The sequence below is a fragment of the Pyxicephalus adspersus genome, chromosome 12 (genome assembly GCF_032062135.1).
Source record: "Pyxicephalus adspersus chromosome 12, UCB_Pads_2.0, whole genome shotgun sequence".
Classification (NCBI taxonomy): Eukaryota; Metazoa; Chordata; class Amphibia; order Anura; family Pyxicephalidae; genus Pyxicephalus; species Pyxicephalus adspersus.
In genome coordinates, this window is record NC_092869.1 from 25,930,215 (window position 1) to 25,948,943 (window position 18,729).

Sequence of the window (18,729 nt, forward strand, 5' to 3'; positions counted from 1 at the left end):
CTAAAAAAAAAATAGCACAACTTTTTTTTACCCCTGAGGAACCATTAAAATAAATTTTAGATCTTGGGGAGCTCCTGCTAAAACCAATTTGTTAGAGATCAGTAAAAGAAAGCCTCTCCTCTTGGTGAACAATGGAAAGAATGTCCCCCCCTTGCAGTGGTGACACCAAAAACATTATTACAGTCATGCAGCTAGCTCAACCGAGTGGTGATGGCCCCAGGACTATGCAGGCATCATCAAATGGGAAATCAGTCTCAGACGGAGGTACCCCTAGCAATTCCTGAAGGAAACCTGGGGGTCCCACAGAACCCAGTTTACAAACCGCACAATTATCACAATTTCAAAGAGACAGAACTGTAGAATGTATTTGCCAGCAGGCTCTCTCTCTTATTGGCACTTCAGACGGCCCCATCTAATGTGAACAGGCAAATAGAAAACTAAAGTTCATTTTTACAATGATTAGTTTCAATTGCATGTTGAACTACTGAGCTTTGTAAACCAGTTACAGCTGCTTGTGAGTGAAAACAAGCCTATGATTCTATCTGCTCCATGTAAATTCAATTTATATGTGAAATGTAATGACTGTCCAAAAAAATAACGTTGCAACATCTTGAACAAGAAAAATAACAAAAAACTTTCCTTTAATTAGGTAATATCTTCCGTTGTCATGGAATTACAAGTCCTTGCTTAACTAAATTTCAAATACTTTACCCTGGACATAGGTGGCTGTGGTGTGAAGCTATAAATGGAATGTTTTGTGCTCATACGTCAACAATGGACTGTAATAATACATTTACCAAGGATTCCATGTGACGCTTACTGTACATATAATTTTGCTTTGCATACAGTGAACGTTACTAGGTGCTCACATAACTTACATGCAAACAGATTTGTGTGTTACAGATTTAGTGAGCAACGTGTGACTGTTATAGTACTCATTGTGAATGTACAATGGAGGGGCAGTTACTGGGGCACTTCCCCTATGTGACAGCTCATTTCTCAAAGACACCAAGTTTCACTGACAATGTGGCTTTGCTACCTCGGTATCCCACCTCCAATATCAGTTCATAGCTATACCAAAAGTGTTTCACTATGCAAAGTAGTCAATGATAAATTTAACATCTGCAAGTTTCTATAATCACCCTATGTAGTTTGAGAAACAGTTTGCAGACAATTACATGTTAACATTGCTTTTTTTTCCTGTAGCTGTGCAAGGGCCATGGCCACAAATGGCAGGTAACATTTATTTGACCTAGTTTGTAAAAGCAGTGTGTATAAACATGTAGAGGTGCACTTGTGGGATGCATGGCAGGTTAAAGGCATTTTAGCTAGTTTTTTTTCTGAACCTTTAAAGCCCTGTGTGAGTTTACACATACTGGGAAAGGCAATGTTAAACAGAAAATTGTAGGGAAATCTAGAATTGAATTGGAGCAACATGGAAATGTGGGGAAGGTAATTACAAGATGACTATTCTACCTCTCATAAAGGGAAATGGGTGTTTTTCCTACTATGGACAAATACAGGTGATAAAAAGATCCCCAAACTTTGGTTACATGTATACCAACCTGGGAAAAGTGTGGGTTTTCTCGAGCCATGTTTTAGGGTCTGTTCCAGAGCCACAACTGCAAGAAAGGTAGGAGTGAAAGGAGGCTGGAATAGTGAGCATTTGGGGACCCCACTTTGCCCAACGCTGTCCCTGGGTTATAAAGCTACACACTTTGTTCATTCGTATACCACCACAGGAATATTACAGATCCACTTAAAAAGGATCCTTAACTATGATTTCTCCTTGTTAATAAATGAAGCAATCCCTCGGTTTGCAATGCAATAATGCAGTGCATATGGAAGTCACAGAAACACATTCAATCGTAGTATAGACATCCAGTACACCCACTCAGGGGCACTAAACATATTGTCCTAACCAATCTGATTAAAGTCAGATTTTCTGATTTCACTGGTTTCTTCATTTTCATTGCTCCTGGAGCTGTTTTTAATAAGCATGTCTACTCTGGATCAAACAATATAAGTTTTTTTTTTTGACACATCACTCATAATAATTCTGATAGCTTTTTTCTTGGTTTGGGCAGAGCTTTGCTCACATCTTCCCTCTATGATTAGGCCCATGAGGCAGACTGAGTCAGTGAATTTGTGTCTGGAGATGTGCAGTTGGCTGGTGATTTCTTGCAGAACTTTTATTGCAGTTTATCAATAAGTTATTTTCTGATTTTATACTGTTGTGCTGTGGCAATTTTGCTTTGGTAGCATGTTTCTTCAGCCTGAAGTCGAGAGGGGTTCTCACACTCCCAATCCAGTTGTTACATGTGCCAAGCCTGGCTGAGAAGACATACTGCTTTTATCACCAGTGGTAGGATTTTTCCATACAACCACAAGGTATATACCGGTCAACATGAACCCTTTGTATGTTTTCATGTATACGTCCATTCATTGCCGAGTTTAACAAAGTATAACATTACTCTACTGTCCATACTAAGCTGCAGTTCAGCAAAGATCACATGAACAAATTTGTAGGCATTTGGTCATGTGAGCAGCTGTAACAGGATTTCATAGCAGATAAAGTTTTCTGTGTGAATGAAATCTCTCTCTTAAAAAATTGCACTCTTAACCTTTTTACCCCTGAGGAAACCAAAAAATAAAATTTTAGATCTCGGAAATGTAAGAGGCATTCTTACCATCAAGCACCACACAAATATACTGAAAGTGGTTATTAGTATTATTGTCAGGAGTTTCCCCAAGACCTGAAGGTTTTTTTTTAAAGGGTTCCCCTCATGTCAAAAGGTTGTGAACACTGCGCTAAACAGTTGCTGGAATATGTAAAGGAGATTTTGTGGTCAGAGTGTGTAATGACCATGTACATTATTATTATTATTATTATTAAACAGGATTTATATAGCGCCAACATATTACGCAGCGCTGTACATTAAATAGGGATTGCAAATGACAGACTAATACAGACAGTGATACAGGAGGAGAGGACCCTGGCCCGAAGAGCTTACAATCTAGTAGGTGGGGGAATTCCACACACAATAGGATGGGAGATATTTAGTGGTGGGAAGTAGTGGTGGTTTCAATTGACAGAAGAAGACGGGTAGGCAAGTTTGAAAAAATGGGTTTTGAGCACTCTTTTAAATGAGCAGAAAGTAGGAGCAAGCCGAATAGGACGTGGAAGACCATTCCAGAGAGATGGAGCAGCTCTAGAGAAGTCTTGTAACCGTGAGTGTGATGAGGTTATGAGTGAGGAAGTCATTAGTAGGTCATTGGAGGAGCGGAGAGAGCGGCTGGGGGAGTATTTTTTAACCAGGTCCTAAATGTAAGTGGGACAATAGCTGTGTAGGGATTTGAAGGAAAAGCACAGGAGCTTAAATTTGATTCTAAGGTGAAATGGAAGCCAACACTTTCCATTCAAAGTATGTGTTAAGTACCATGCTTTCTCCAAAATGTTCTTGGAACTACAAAAAGTAGACATGGCTTGTGCTGTTTAAATCATGATCTTTCTTTTGGTAGATACCAATAGATTAAACAAATTTTTCCACATAAACATTGCACAATAAAAATACTAGCTCCTTTAGGGTACCATATGCAATAATTGTGCACCACCAGTGGATAGCCAACACTTTGGATGACATTGATCTTTGCCTTTTGCAACATACCACATAAACCTTTCCCTCTGAACTATAAAGAAAATATCTTCACTTTTCTTCTACAGTTACAGAACAAATCTAAGCCTATTTTGACACTAAAAACAAATACAAAATAAAAAGAAAGTTGCAAGCACTCTAAAACTAAATGCCTATGACAGCACGTTGTTCAGTAAGCATTAATGCGTAGGTAATAGCACATTTTTGCATTAAATGTTTATTTCGTACTGGGGAGAATTACAGGTTGTTGAGGATACATTTTCATTTTCGGGCGGCTTCTATTTCTATGTAAATTTTTTTATTTTCTTTAACAACTTTTGTCTGTGCCTTGAATCAACAAAACAACACTAAATGTATTCTTCTATCTAACAATCTGGCCACAAAATGTTTGCAAATGGTCTACACACCATGCCAGCAAGCTGAGACCTGACCTAGCTTGTAGGGAGGAAGAAAAAAAAAAAGTGACAGCTGTGATTCTCCGCCTAAAAAGTATGCAACGCAGAGATTTAACACTTTTGCAGAAATCTAGACATTTTTTAACCTACATACTTGGCCATAGTTCCAGATAGTTTCAGTGGTGGTATTTCAGTGGCGGTGGTCACTTTTGATAAGAAGTTTCTGTGTTTTTCCATGGACCACAGTCTGTGGTCACTTCACTAAGAGCAAAAGTAATTGACTAATACAATCGAAAACTTCCATACTTTTTGTATAGTACACATAACACTGCCAGGGCTCTAAAAACCTGAACAGAAAAAAATGAGCTAAGCAAAGACATACTTTTCTTTGGATGACCACACCACCCAACAACTCTGAATCTTCCCCCAAGTCTTCTTCAAAAACCAAAACTTCTGAAAGTGTTGGACCTCCAGTTCCCCCACTAAGCTGTTCTAGCCACTAACCCCTAAATTCCAACTCTGTCTTGTAGGGAAAGATAAGGGTCAGAGGAAGGAAACATATATACCGTGGGTAACAAATTTATCTGACACTTCTAGAAGTGTCAAATGCCAACTATCTTACAGAGGGTAGAGAGCAAGGAATGGAGGGAAGCTGCAAAAAAACAGGCCCTCAGATAACTATAATCCTCTTCTATTGCAGGTAATGTTAGATGATATTTATTTAAAGAGATCAACAAGGTCTGCTCAAAGGAAATTAGAGCACAAATTACTATAAATTTAAAAAAAAATCTATGCAAGCTTTGCTGACCCCCTGAGAGATCATCATTATCACTGATGTTCTGTTTCAATACATTTAGAATTAAAAAAAAAAAAAAAAAAAAAAAAGTACAGGGATATGAACTTGACATTTCTGGGTCTTGTTTCCTGAATGCTTGCTCTGGATCAATGAGCACTGAAACCAATCAACTGAACAATCAGCATTTTAAGATGCCCAGTAATGGCAGTAGCCATGTTTCTCTCATGACAGGTGTACTTTAAACCCAGGTAAACATTCTCCTAATATAACCTATGAATGCTTTTTTGCAAAATATTTGTGACAAACCAATGTGCTGCAAGAACTGGCAAAAAGAATGTACTGTGTATGAAAATCTCAACACCCAATCATGCAATCAAAGAAGAAACTGTATATCTAAAAACCAGCATCTGATTACTGTACTATCAGTGCTTGGTGGCACGGGAAGCCCAATTAGCCATGTACCTTACTCAACCAGACTTACCTATAGACATTTGAATTTACTTGTAAAGTTACTCCAGGTTTTTAAAAAAGTATATACAGGTGTAAAACAGGGGATAGACAATTTAGTTTGGAAAATTCCAATTAAAAAAAAAATAATAATAGTAGGGCAGCACAGCAACAAGCAAAGCTCCGTCACTCTATTTTCTCCTTGTGTTATATTAGGATTTGAACTGATTGGTGTGAGGAAGCAGTAAGCACACTGCAACCTTACTGCCATTCTGAATGTAGCCTTAGACTCTAGTAAGCTTCATGGAATCCGGTCATTCTGGCCTTTACCAAGAGGGATGGGGCATTTTAAATAAAAGCTTGACAATTCAACCTTTGGTTTGTTAGAAAATCAAGAAACAGTCATGTTTTCTCAGTAAGTGAGCATGAGTACTTGTATACATGCATGGGCTGCACGATGGCCATTGCAGTGCTAGGTCCCAGGTTCAAATTTCAGCTAGGGCCATATCCACATGGAGTTTGAATGTTCTCCCAGTTTTTGCGTGGGTTTCCGATTTGTACTCCAGTTTCCTCCCACATTCCAAAAACATGTGGTTATGGTAATTGCCTTCCTCCCAAACTCACCTTATTAATATTATTACTACACAATATTTATATAGCACCGACATATTACACAGCACTGTACAAAGTCCATAGACATGTCACTAGCTCTCCCTCAAAGGGGCTCACATTCTAATGTCCCTATCATAGTCAGTCTAAGGTCAATTTTTGGGGGAAACCAATTAAACTAACTGCATGTTTTTGGAATGTGGGAGGAAATCAGAGTACCCGGAGAAAACCCCTCCAAACAAGAGGAGAACCTGCAAACTCCATGTAGACCTTAGACTGTGATAATGACATATGACTATGGTAGGTACATTAGATTTTGAGCCCTCTTTGAGAGACAGCTAGTGATATTACCTTTGTGAAGTTCTGTGTAATATGTTGGCGCTATATAAATACCAGTTAATAATAATATATACCAGACATATCTTGAAGGAACAGTTTTTAATAGGAGTAAAAAGTAGGCCAATCAGTTATTCTTCATAGGTCAGTGCTGCCTGGTGTATTGCCTTTAGAGTTATTGTAAATTCCTAGCCAAGGAAATCGTAAATTCATGTTTTTAGAGTATACCATACCATTGAGCTGTTATGATCCCATATTCACTGTAGTTCTATTTCACAAAAACATTGCTTCAACAGAATTCCTGGCTGCTGGGTGGCTTGATACCCCATTACGACTTCTACATAATGTCCTAATTCAGTCCGTTCACCCTATACTGGTCTAGTCTCAGGTTTGCCCTATGTTTTGTAACCTGTCTGCATGTATTTTTAGTATTAGTGATTTTTGTTTTCTTAGGCTAAGTCCTGACAGGTGGCTGACAACCATGTGGCTCCCAGGCACTCAATTTATAGCACTGCAGGCCCAAGAGCCACCATCATGCATTTACATCAAAATGTGGCCTGGGCCATTCAGATTTAAATCACTTGTAAGTCTAGTAAATACAAGGGCACTTATCACGGAACAAATCTACCTAAAAAAAACAAATGCTATGTGAACAAGCCCTTAGTTAATCCAGACAATCTCTTCAAGTTAGTCTGAACTCATATACCAGTATCCTAACATTTTGTATGAAGTTATTATCTTTTGATGTGCAGACAAAGAGAATGATAGAGCCCCCAAATACCAGTAAAATGGTCAGGAAACATGCAACTGTAAAAATACTAATAAAACTTTTTAAATAGTTGACTTTCTCCTTTTTACTGCTCAAATTATTTTCAATGTAGGAGAGGATAAAAGCCATTTAGATTAGCGTGTATCTGCAACAAGACATTTTAATGACTACAAAAATAAAAATCTATGTATCCCCACCACTGGCAGATACTGACACATTTGTCCAATTCAGACTTGTGTAGTGAGTGAGAGGAAGGCTAGAAAGCTAACCGGTCCTCGTCTATAACATGCCAAGTATCCATCCATTGCTTCACAGTTGTGTTATTTTTCAAGTATTGAAAGCACTTATTCTTCTGTCTGTGCCTTTCTCAGTGTAAGTTACCAGCTTACACCAAGGCATAAACAGAAGACAGCTTGGTTTCACATTATGAAACCAAATTCCTACATGTCAATCCTCAACAAAACGTTAATAGCCAGCAAGTCTACATATCTGCTCTTTTAAATCTTACGACAGCTGGAATCAAGATGCTCCACATTGAAATTCATAGTACAGCTTCATGTAAGATACAGCACATTGTAAACACATGTGCCGACTTGTAGAGGTTCTGATACTGGATATGTATGGGGCTTGTTCCTGCTCACCAGTTGTGTTGTAGCACACAGATATTTCCGTGACATGGCTGTGTACACTACAATGTAATTTTGTCAGCTAGATTGCTGCCACAAGCACAAAGAGCGACTTGTTCAACTCCAAGACTTTTCTAAACTCAGAATTCAAGGGCAGCAAACACCCATTTCTTCAGCTGAAAAACAAACAAGTTTCATTTTTATATCCTATCAACTCTTGCTAGTCATACTAAAAGTGAAAGCTGTTTTTATAGGTTTTTCTATGGGCTGCTGGGTTTAGGTATCGTCAGTTAAAGTTGAAGTTTAATCTGCTTATATTTTGACATCCCCGATTCTTCTCTCTCTTCCCTTAATCTACATGAAAACAAAAATAATAACTAAAACTTGTTTTCATTACTTACTTCATTGTACACCTAGTAATATCATTTCTGGGTCTCCTTGCAATAAGCCATGGCGGAGGAAGCCACCGGGTGTGCTGCATATAGTTTCTAAAGCTAATAAGAAAAAGGTGGTAACGTACATTGTATGCTCAGCCTCTGTGATTGAAAGATCCAGGTGCAGGTCTGGGATGGTAAACTGCAAAGGGTAAAATGCTGATTTAGGTTTAGTGGAGGTGTGAAAAACAACTTTATTTATTTTAGCCCCCACTTCTGATCCATGGTGGCTCCTCATTCTTCTGACCTCTTGGTTATTATTCCTACATAAGAAAACCTGCTCAGTGCATACAGACCTAGACGACCTAATTCAAGGAGTTACTTGCCAAGCATGGGACAATTGGCATGCACTGAGTAATTCTCACTATAACTGTGAAGCAGCCTAAAATCCACCCATGTTCCAAATGGGTGCAGGATTTATTGCTTTAGGACCTCTAATGTTGACACTTGTGGTCATGTGAGGCTACATAATCAGGGTGGTTACATAGATGAACGGTACTTGTAAAACATGCGCTTCTGCTCCAGTGAGAAGCCGGACTGGAAGATTGCCTAAAAAAGGCAAGAGGGCAAAAGAACTACAGCTATACGGCCTGTAGACTCCATCAGCTTATCCCCCACCCCCATACCATTACGGACTTGCTGCATCTTGTTCTACATTGTGCCCATGGGTGGAGTTGACCATGTTGCACACATCAACAGATATACAACTATGAAGGAACCTTCACATGCCTAAAACCGGTCCCAATAATAGAACAAATTTTGGAGGGTTCAAGTCTACAATAATGTACCACTAAACGGCTTCTAGTTTTTTTACATGCAGTAGTATAATTGTAAATTTATGTACCAATAGGCTTTGAAATCATAAAGAGGGTTTAAACTAGACCTACCAATTTTTTTACATTTAAACCCTGACACTTGTGTCATTTTACATGCAGAAACAGAGAGTGAGTGTGTATTCTGATGGAGTCTTTTTTTCTACCAATGGTTTCCTCTGTAGTTTGTAACCACACTTCCTCTAGTACAGCACGTGTCTCCTAATTGTCACTGAGATTTTGTACAACTAAAAGCCACTAGAGCAATGCGTTGCGGGTCTGAACAATGCTAATACTAGACCCTGAGGCACATAGAGCACCCATGGGCCAATAGTTAAGGCAACATATTTATATGGTGTAGCATATTTATATGGTGTAGCACCAAACCTAAAAACTTTCAAATTGAAATATATTGTTCCAGGTTTTGTTTCTGGATCTTCTGCAAAATGGGGCCATCAGATGTGTTCAGCGCAATGACATCTAAAATATGGCCCTGCCCAAAACTGTTGACTGCCATTAATGATCTCCTTCCATTTTATACAAGTTGCTCGGCTGTAATACACTCACTGTAAAATGAAACACCAGCCAATAATTTAGGAATATAGTAAGAAAGGAATAAAACATGTCAAATTTTACACTTTTGTTTCTCACTTTGTGTCTGTTGGGGGGGGGTTCTTCACTTCCTGCACTGTAGATGCAATAGGTTGTGAGGGAAGTTTACCCCAAAGTGAATTCCCACCAGATGCCATAGGAACTTGTATCCCCATTGAAAGATTTCCCTTCTATGCTTGTTCAAAGACAGGATTACAGAGGTTTTTGGGGATTGGGTCATGTAAAACACTTTATTCTAGTCATCAGTTTTTCCTTGTTAGCCCGTACCATCTATGCAGCATTCCAACCACCTACCTGAGGGGAAACTCTTGGTGTTTATCTGGGAAGCTGTGAAGGTTTTAATCCCTTAACTTGCTAAAGCTCATCATACAGTTTGAGCCATTTACTCAACTGGAACTGAGTAACTTATGGGACGGTATAAACCCCAGAGGAAACTCCCAGTAAGAATTTTTTTCATCTTTTTGGTTTTATGCAGTTTATTGGAAAACTCAAACCTTGTTAGCGGTAAATAAACAGGTTTTAATTTATTTGTGAAGCGTAACAGATGAGAGAGTTGTTGGGCACCTGTCTCACAATCATAAATATGAATGCATGCCTAGAGCAAGATTCTGTGGCTAGAAATGAGCATAAGGCAAATTCAAATTGGGATCAAGTATGTAACGTTTTTTGTTTTACAGGCATGAAGGGGCCTTTGGCCAATATTAACTCAAATGGTTTTTCCAGTTTGTCTGCCCAAGGTTTTCCACAAGAGATAAGCTTGGAAGTGTCATCCTGACCCATAAATGCTCGATTCAGCCAGATCAAATGCCTATCGTTTTAAAGATCAACACTAAAGCAGAAAGTAAATATTTGAAGTACATATGGGTGAACAAGTTTGCCTGCTTTGATTTTTAATTCCATACAGCCAATTTGGGACCCAAGTAATCCTGCCAGACAGAACAAGATTCCTTATTGCGGTATGTGCTTATACAGCATTCTTTACTAACTCTAAACTTATGACCTCCTAAATCTGTGTGTCTCAACCAGAATTCTGTGGAGCCCTAGGAAACTTCTAGAGGTAACTTGAGCAACTATCAAATGCTAAAGTGACAGCAAATATATAGTTTGGCTATCTGTAAAGGTGACTGTCTCCCAAGTGCCCCCCATACTAATGTATTGTGAGCTGTGTGTATAGTCATAAAAGGGGTCTCTCACAGAGACCTGAAAGTTATTTTATGGGTTCCCTATGTTAACATCGAGAAAGGCTGTGCCAAATAGTCAATGAAGGAGCAGCAGTAAACTAGTAAAGCCATCCCTCTTCTCAATCCAGTAAGAAAATGTCCACCAGAGCAGAACCTGACTGCCTCCTAATAAAGGTCTTTCTGCTCCCAGTCAAGGTGCTGCTTCATGGGGGATTACAATAAACAGATTTCAAGGCAGATTAGGACACTTTGTTTAAGACAGTGGTCCATGAGAAAATGTTGGACAATATTTACAATTTTTATTAAAAAAACAAAATCATATTCTAATAAATTCTTATATTTTAAATGACAATTTTCATTTTTAAATTGCACCAAATTCAAAAACTGTACTAGAGACAGAAAAACAAGGGAGGCGCAGCATGTCGTCAGTGTAGTCTTAAGTTGTATGGGGCAACCGTTGCCGAGCCGTACGCTTCAGTATTGTTTCCACCATTACAACAGTCATCCCGCTCCACGAATACCGATTCTCATTTGATTGTTTTATTTTAATTTTTTTTCTCAAATGTTCTTTTAGGTAAGTATGACCTTAACTGTGTATTTTCTTTAGCGGTTATATTTAAAGGCATCAAATAGTTTGACTTTGAAAACTATCATTTCTTGTTTGGTCAATGTTTGGTCTTGGCTGATCATTGAATCAGAGCCTGTACAGTCCTAGTCAGGCAACATTAGGCAGATCAATATCTCACAAAATCTATTTATCTTTTTTAAAAAATTCATAAAAATGGTCCGCCGGATTTAAAATGATGAATTTTGTGGTATGTGAGGATCAAAGGTTGGCGACCACTGGTCTAGGACTGAAGCTGGGTACACACGTGCAATAATTGTCGTTGGAAAGGATCTCTCACAATCCTTTCCAATGACCAAGCACTGCACGATGCATGAATGAGCGCTGTGCATACAGCGCAGTTCTGCTCTATGGAGAGGGGAGAACGTCGGAGCAGCACCCCACTGCACGCTCTCCCCCTTCACTTCCATTATGATCGTTGACGACGGGCGCTGTACACACGCCAGATTCTTGTCCGATATCGGCCCAGAGCCGAATATCGGACGAGAAGCATTGCAAGCGTGTACAAAGCCTTATTCTTATCTTTAATAGTTGAACATCTGGAATCAGAGATTCTTATGGCTGGTTTATCTCAGCTTGGCTTAGTATTACCAACAAAGCTTATCATTACTGCAGGTTAGATATTCACTCGCCTAAAGCCAGGCTGCCATACTGTTTAGTAAATCAGAACGGCTGAAAAAAAAAAAAAAAAAAAAAAAAAAAACCAAAAAAAAAAAAAAAAAAAAAAAAAATTTTTTTTAATTTTATAATAAAAAATATAAAGATAAATATAAATAAAAAGATAATGTTGTTCCCACTGCTGACTTTCAGTTTCCTTAATGTCGTAAAATATTTACATGGAAACTTCTTTAACAAGCTAGATTTTTATTTTTTCACGTCTGAACAAAACAATTGCACCATTCTTTACAGCGACATACAAACACAGCATTACACAAAGAGAACATGAGAAGAGACTTTGGGTCAAAGGACAGAGAGGAACTTGGCTATGTACCCATGGGCTGGGATCTGCTCTGGACTATTTGCAATGCAAATCTTTAACTCTGTTCTGCAAATGCAGACTTGCACAATAACTCCAACACTCAACACCCATGCTATTAATTCCATACTATGCAGGGCAGCTGTAATTACACGCTTCCACGGGACTGCACATCTGTCACATTTTATCACAGGGTGTCTAATACGCTCTGTGTTTGAAGATTAACCCATAAGCATACATCATTAAAAACAATCATTTGGCTCTGGGTTTCCCCACCCCAATGTAGAATTGGGAGTTACTATTACATAGGCAGTATGAGAAGGTCATGTGACTTACCAGAACTGCTGATGCAAGGCTATGAAAGTGCTCTGCTGTGTGCAAGCAAAGGGTGCCAAGGTATTTCTTCCAATTTCTAAAATTCACACTCCAGATTCCAGCAAACTAAATCTCATATTGCTTGACAAGGAAGTCATCCTACTGACCTTTATAACACAGAATTTTGCAATCCCGTCTCCTATCTGCAAGGTTAATTTGCTAGAAACTAATAAAGTAAACCTGTCACCTTTATACACAACATCCCACGCAGATACAACAGGTTATGGAGCCTAAGGTACAACGACATACATACTTTCACCACCATCCAAGCAGAAATGTATATGAAAGAGTCAGACCAGTCAAGTAGGTATTTATAGGTGGAACATTGTAAGGAACAGCAAGATATCGCTGCCATCACAAATGGTTCTTACCACTTCTGCCTCTGCTGCACCGGTCCTGGAGTTAATCCCAACCAGGACACAATCCACAAAGAGTTTTCATGTTGCCGTGTGTTTCCTCCAAGCTTTCCCGTTTCCCCTATACCTCCAAACACATGCAGTTGGGATAATAGGCTTCCCCACAAATTCTTTTTGGTTTGGGCGGAAAATAAACTTGTTCAGAAGCTGGGGTAATGTGTAATCACAACAGTAAATAATAAAACCAAATTATGTTTTTCCCAATGATTCCTGTCCACCAAGGAGTTTTGCATTATCCAGGCCAACAATGCTTGTTCCAGCTACTCCGACTTTCTTCACAAAACAAATGAATGAAAAGCTTAAGAAGAGTGGGAACATCCTAAAATAGCCATAGTGTGTAGACCTGGGGACTCAAGCAATGGAAACATCAGGTGGTGGAACTCTCTAGCACAGTGTTTCTCAACCAAGGTTGTGGTGCCCCCAGGGTTCCTCTAGCAATTAGCGTGTTGTGCGTGTCAGGTCAGGTTAACAGACATGAATGATCTTTTCGGCTCTCTGTAAGGGTGACCTTCTTCCCACTGACCAGCAATGTAAGAGACATTCTTTCTACTGACCACTAACGTATTGTGACCTATGGATATAATCTTTATAGCAGGGGTTCAGTAAGACCTGAAAGTTATTTCAAGGGTTCTCCCATATTAATAGGGTTGGGAAACCCTGCTCTACCACCACCTTTCTCAATCTTTTTTTTTTTTTTTTACCCCTGAGGAATCTTTGAAATACATTTCTTGGGGAGCCCCTGCATAAAGGGATTTTACCTACAGCACCTCGCACAATGGCTTCTTCAATACATTGAAGAAAGATCTAAATAAAAGGATAGGTAATCTGGCATACCTAGCATTTTGTTACCGACTCACTACAAAATAATTTTCTGCAACAATTATGAAATTATTAATAAAAGAGTGGAAGTAATAAAGAAAGGCACATGGTTTGGTTGCCTTTACCATAACAATAGTCATTATAGAAGTGACCACTTACATCTTTAGTTTTTGGGAAATGTTTTTTTTTGCACTGGTGGTCCCTGTAGGTAGGAGATCAATCCACCTTTGCCTACAACTTAAGGAACCCCCAGCAACCTCAAGAGGAAGACTCCATGGAACCCTGGTGGAAAAATACTACAGTATTAGTTTAGCATAGGATTCCCATTGCTGACCTAATTCTTCTATGTGTTGCCCTGTAGACCCTGGCTTTAAAACTCTGAGCCATTGTCTAAGAACAATAATGCAGCAAGTTCAATCAGAACTGCCGATTTGTTCAGGGTCACTGGCTCAAATGATAGAAGTAAGAGGGTCAGGATGACAGACAGTCAACTAGCATTTTCAAAAAGATAGGTCAGCAGTAGCAGCTCTATCATTCACCTATTATCATTTACTCCTAATGAATGTTTGTAAGGGAGGTGCTCCTTTATGTTCTGCAATAATAATCTGTTAGGCTTTGCACAGCTCATCCCATATACTCACACAGACTTCAAACAGCCCTCAGCTCTTCTATAAAAGTTCATAAGCTGAGGGCACCTGAACAATCTGCACTGTGATTGGGTGGAAATTGTTTCTATGTTTAAAAGAGAACCTGTCATGTAAAAAGTATGTTATATGTAGAGTTGCAATGGCCAACCTCCTTTAAAACTTAAAACCAAGTCCAAATGTCCAAGAAAATACCTCTGCTGCTTTAATCATTTTTACTGACAACATTCCAATACTTTCCTGCTGGATATAAATGCATTTTAGAAGCAAAAACAACAGGAAACTAATTTAAGTGAGGTGACCAAGGACTGCCAAGTTTATGAAAAGTGGTTTTCCTAAAATAAATAAGTACTGTACAATTTATAATGAATGTAAATAGAAAAATAAACTAAACAGCAACAAAAGTCTGAATCAGGCTCCGGTCTATACAACAAACATCAGTTTCTCAATGCAGGGTAATGCACATACCATGTATTCATTTTTTAATGGCACTCCAATACACCCGGGTACTGCACTAGAGTGCTATGCAGTGGGGCTCCTGAAACAGATCAGGTCCCAATTTTGCATCTGAATAGATTGACCTAAAGCAAGACATGGTAAAGTGTGACGTGGACACATATGAATTGAAGCAACACGCAAAAATGTGTGTAACACAAAGGCTTGGGCACACATCTGCTGCAGTGAGCTCCCGAGTCTGCTGCAGTGAGCTCCCGAGTCTGCTGCAGTGAGCTCCCGAGTCTGCTGCAGTGAGCTCCCGAGTCTGCTGCAGTGAGCTCCCGAGTCTGCTACCAACACAGCGTCTTCTAAAATGTTCAAATGGGCTGTCAATGTATAAATACTTCAAACCATGTAAAGTAAATTCCTAACTTTGCAGCTGCAATAGTTTTTGGATAACGGTCCATGTATTGCATTGGAACAGACCGAACAGCATTCAGTGTTGTGTCACATGAGCCCCGTGCACTATATGGTTGTACCATGTCAGGTCATCTTAATGGATTGTTCCAATGAAACCAGTAACTGCTTGCTACCAAAAGATAACTAGCACATGTTGACTTTCATTTTCTAGACTGTTCATAGAAAGGGGAACCAGATGCGCTGTTTACTAGGTACTTTCACAGCAGCAGCACAACCTTTTCCTGAGCCAGGTTCTGTAATACAACATATGTATGGCGAACATGCAATTCACACGAAAGGAACCGGACGTCATCATGCCCTGGATGGACTTCTATTAGAATATTTATAAAGCAGTGAATCTGCCATTTAGCAAACATTCCCCACGGATAAATCCTACAGATTCATGTATTTTAAATGGCAGTGATTGATTCACCACCAGAGAAGTTTGGTGAAAGCCAAATGTGATACTTTATAAAATAAAAAAAGCCCGAAAGGCAAACCAATGAGCAGCCCATCAAAGCCCAAGCAAAACTTTTCCACCACAGATGTGCAGCATGGCGTGTGAAAACTATTTATTTCAGTTCCACTTTCAGGAAAATCAACCTGTTTTTCATTGTCTTATTGTGTGCTAAAATTCCTACCCTACTATTGCAGAAATGTTTTACAGAAATTTCTGAAGCATGTACAATGAGAATACATCTTGGGAGCGTCTAATCTAAACTGAAGCTGAGAAATTCAACATCCAATGAACACAAATGATTCATAGATTTGCAGTATGCAGGTAAACAGAATAATGCACAAAAAGGTCACAATCAGAACAATAAATATATATAATAAATGTATAATTTACACACACACATACAAACAATGCAAGCACAGAGTTTGTCCTGTGTATGACTCCCAGGAGAGACCCAAGGATTTATTGTCAGCACAGCAAGTACGGGATTTTCCAACATATCTGAATATTCCAGCAATCATTTCACACTAGCAGACATTACCTGTTAATATTTACCCCCTGGTTAAACTGCATTTAAAATACAAACTTTATTTTTTCATTTTGGATAAAGATAGGAATCCATGTCCAAATTTGTATTGTGTCTCTATTAGAGAAATTGTCACCAATCCTGAGAGCGAAGAGACACAAAACCAAACAGAGTGAACTTGTCAATGGGTACAAAAAAAACTTTCGGCTTCAGATATATTTTAAAGAATAGGGACATCATGGGCACAATCAAAAATAGCAAGATGAGCCTACTTTGCAGGCCAATGGTGCATAGATAATAAAAAGCACAATCCGATTATGCCATCTCCATAAAATCTTTACAATTTCCAAAACCATGTAAAAGCGATGGTCTGTCTGTGCAACCTACCCAATATGTACATGATCTGGCCACATCGGCAAGTCTGATTCAAGTTTTAAGGTGTGTAGTTCTAAAGCTGCGGACAGATGTAATATTGAACAAAATGATTTTTGGGCTTATTTCAGTAGAATGCATGACACACAGATTCTGATCTAAGGGGGGTGAGCAGGAGGCACCCGGCTGTGTCCTCCATCATCGGCAATCCAAGTGGTCACCCCCAATAGAGGATTGCTAAATAACTAAATGGGAACGACCTCCGTACACATGTAGATTTCCACAATCCATATCCTTTGCCATGTGTACTTCGCTTAACCCCATACACAGGTTAGCAGATCTCCAACCAAGCATAAAACAAGCCAACATATCCAGACATAAATGCTGCTACTCATTGCAACACTTAAATAATTGCAACACTGCATATAATATCCTGGAACTGTGCTTTGCAACACAACCAAATATAGTCTTCTTTGCAGCTGTATCAAAACTACAAACATAAAAATAATTGTGACCAATACCTAACAAATCACACAATGCACCAACATGGACACCAGGATCTCTATGGCAATCACCGCTCAGGGACATTTCATGGTGGACGTGCAGGTCACGTGACGTTCATCTAGCCCCAGTTTATGTGAATAGGCCCCAGATATGTAGGAAATGACATGAAATCATAGTGAATAGAAGTCATACAGACCTGCAGACGTGCTGCTTGGAGACACATGCTGCCCGGGACATGCAGCCACAGTCTAATATGAGGCAGCAGCTGTCCCTGTCAATTGCCAGAAAATCCCAACAGAATGGCACAGAAAAGTTAGCAAAGTCAAAGCAGCAGACTAGAGCTGCCAAGATCCCGGCCCACACCCTGCACAGCTTCTCCCAACAAGTCAACAACTCCTAGTCCATAAAAAACTTGTTTTGTTCTGAGTCTCTGTCCATGGAGTCGTCACTTCCTTGTATTCTCGCCTCCTCCCTCCTGTGGTAAAAATGAAAGCACAGGAATCTGTCACATGAAGGCTGCATGGTGCTGAGCTGCAAGGGGGATTTATTATTTATGTCATCATGGAGGGCTGGGACTCTGACAAGGGTCTAACTGGTGATTCCATAGGAGACTTGTACAAATATGAGGTGTAGAATCTACTAATAAATCTATAAAGCTACATACAGACATTTGTGATTGAAAATTTAGTGCGTATGTCGTTAAGCGATCCCCAAATGACCACTGTTATTTCCTATGGAGGAGGATACAGCAGAGTGCCTCCCGCTTACTTCTCCCCGCTCTATAGAAATAAACAATGATGTGTGTACAGCACTCACCAATTTTATTGTTGCTGAAACAATCACAAAACAAGGGCAGCCAACTCTGCATTCTGCATCCTTTCAGGAATAAGACAAAAATCCTGTTCACAATAATTTGTTGAAATGGAACCATTTAAATTGCAAGCAGGCCAGATTTTCATTTTGGAGGACAGGTAATGTGCCTTCAGCAACAAAACACACTTACCTGCCTGGTCGTAATCTTTTTTATAAAAAGTGTGCACAGCTCAGTGAAGAATGTTGGAAAATGCAAGGTATTCTGGCATCAGAGCGCCCCATGCACATGTATGAGAGTTATGTTATCTTGGCCAAAAGATCTGAAACCAGGAGGAGAACCAGATAAAAATGGTGGCACCTGGAATTAGGACAGGTGAGTATAATAAAAGAATTGTGAACAGGTAGGTACGTTAATTTAATTGCAAAAGTAACATTGCTGGTCCCTTCTGCAAAATAGAACTTGACTGCAAAATGTGAGTTTATTTCCACTTTAAATTTACATGAGGTGCACATGTGCAGCTCAGTATACAATCCCAGTATAGCTGGCTGCTGGGAATAATGTGCAGCTCAGTATACAATCCCAGTATAGCTGGCTGCTGGGAATAATGTGCAGATCAGTATACAATCCCAGTATA

At 39.3% G+C, this 18,729-nt stretch overlaps 1 protein-coding gene across 1 annotated transcript in view; it reads right to left on the bottom strand.

Moving 5' to 3' along the window:
* Positions 1 to 17,705, bottom strand: part of MIDEAS (mitotic deacetylase associated SANT domain protein) — a 66,882-nt gene extending 49,177 nt beyond the window's left edge. Inside the window, exon 1 of the mRNA XM_072428058.1 lies at positions 17,478 to 17,705. The gene's annotated coding sequence lies outside the window, so the exon portion shown is untranslated. The remainder of the gene's footprint in view (positions 1 to 17,477) is intronic.
* Between the last annotated feature and the right edge of the window lie 1,024 nt (positions 17,706 to 18,729).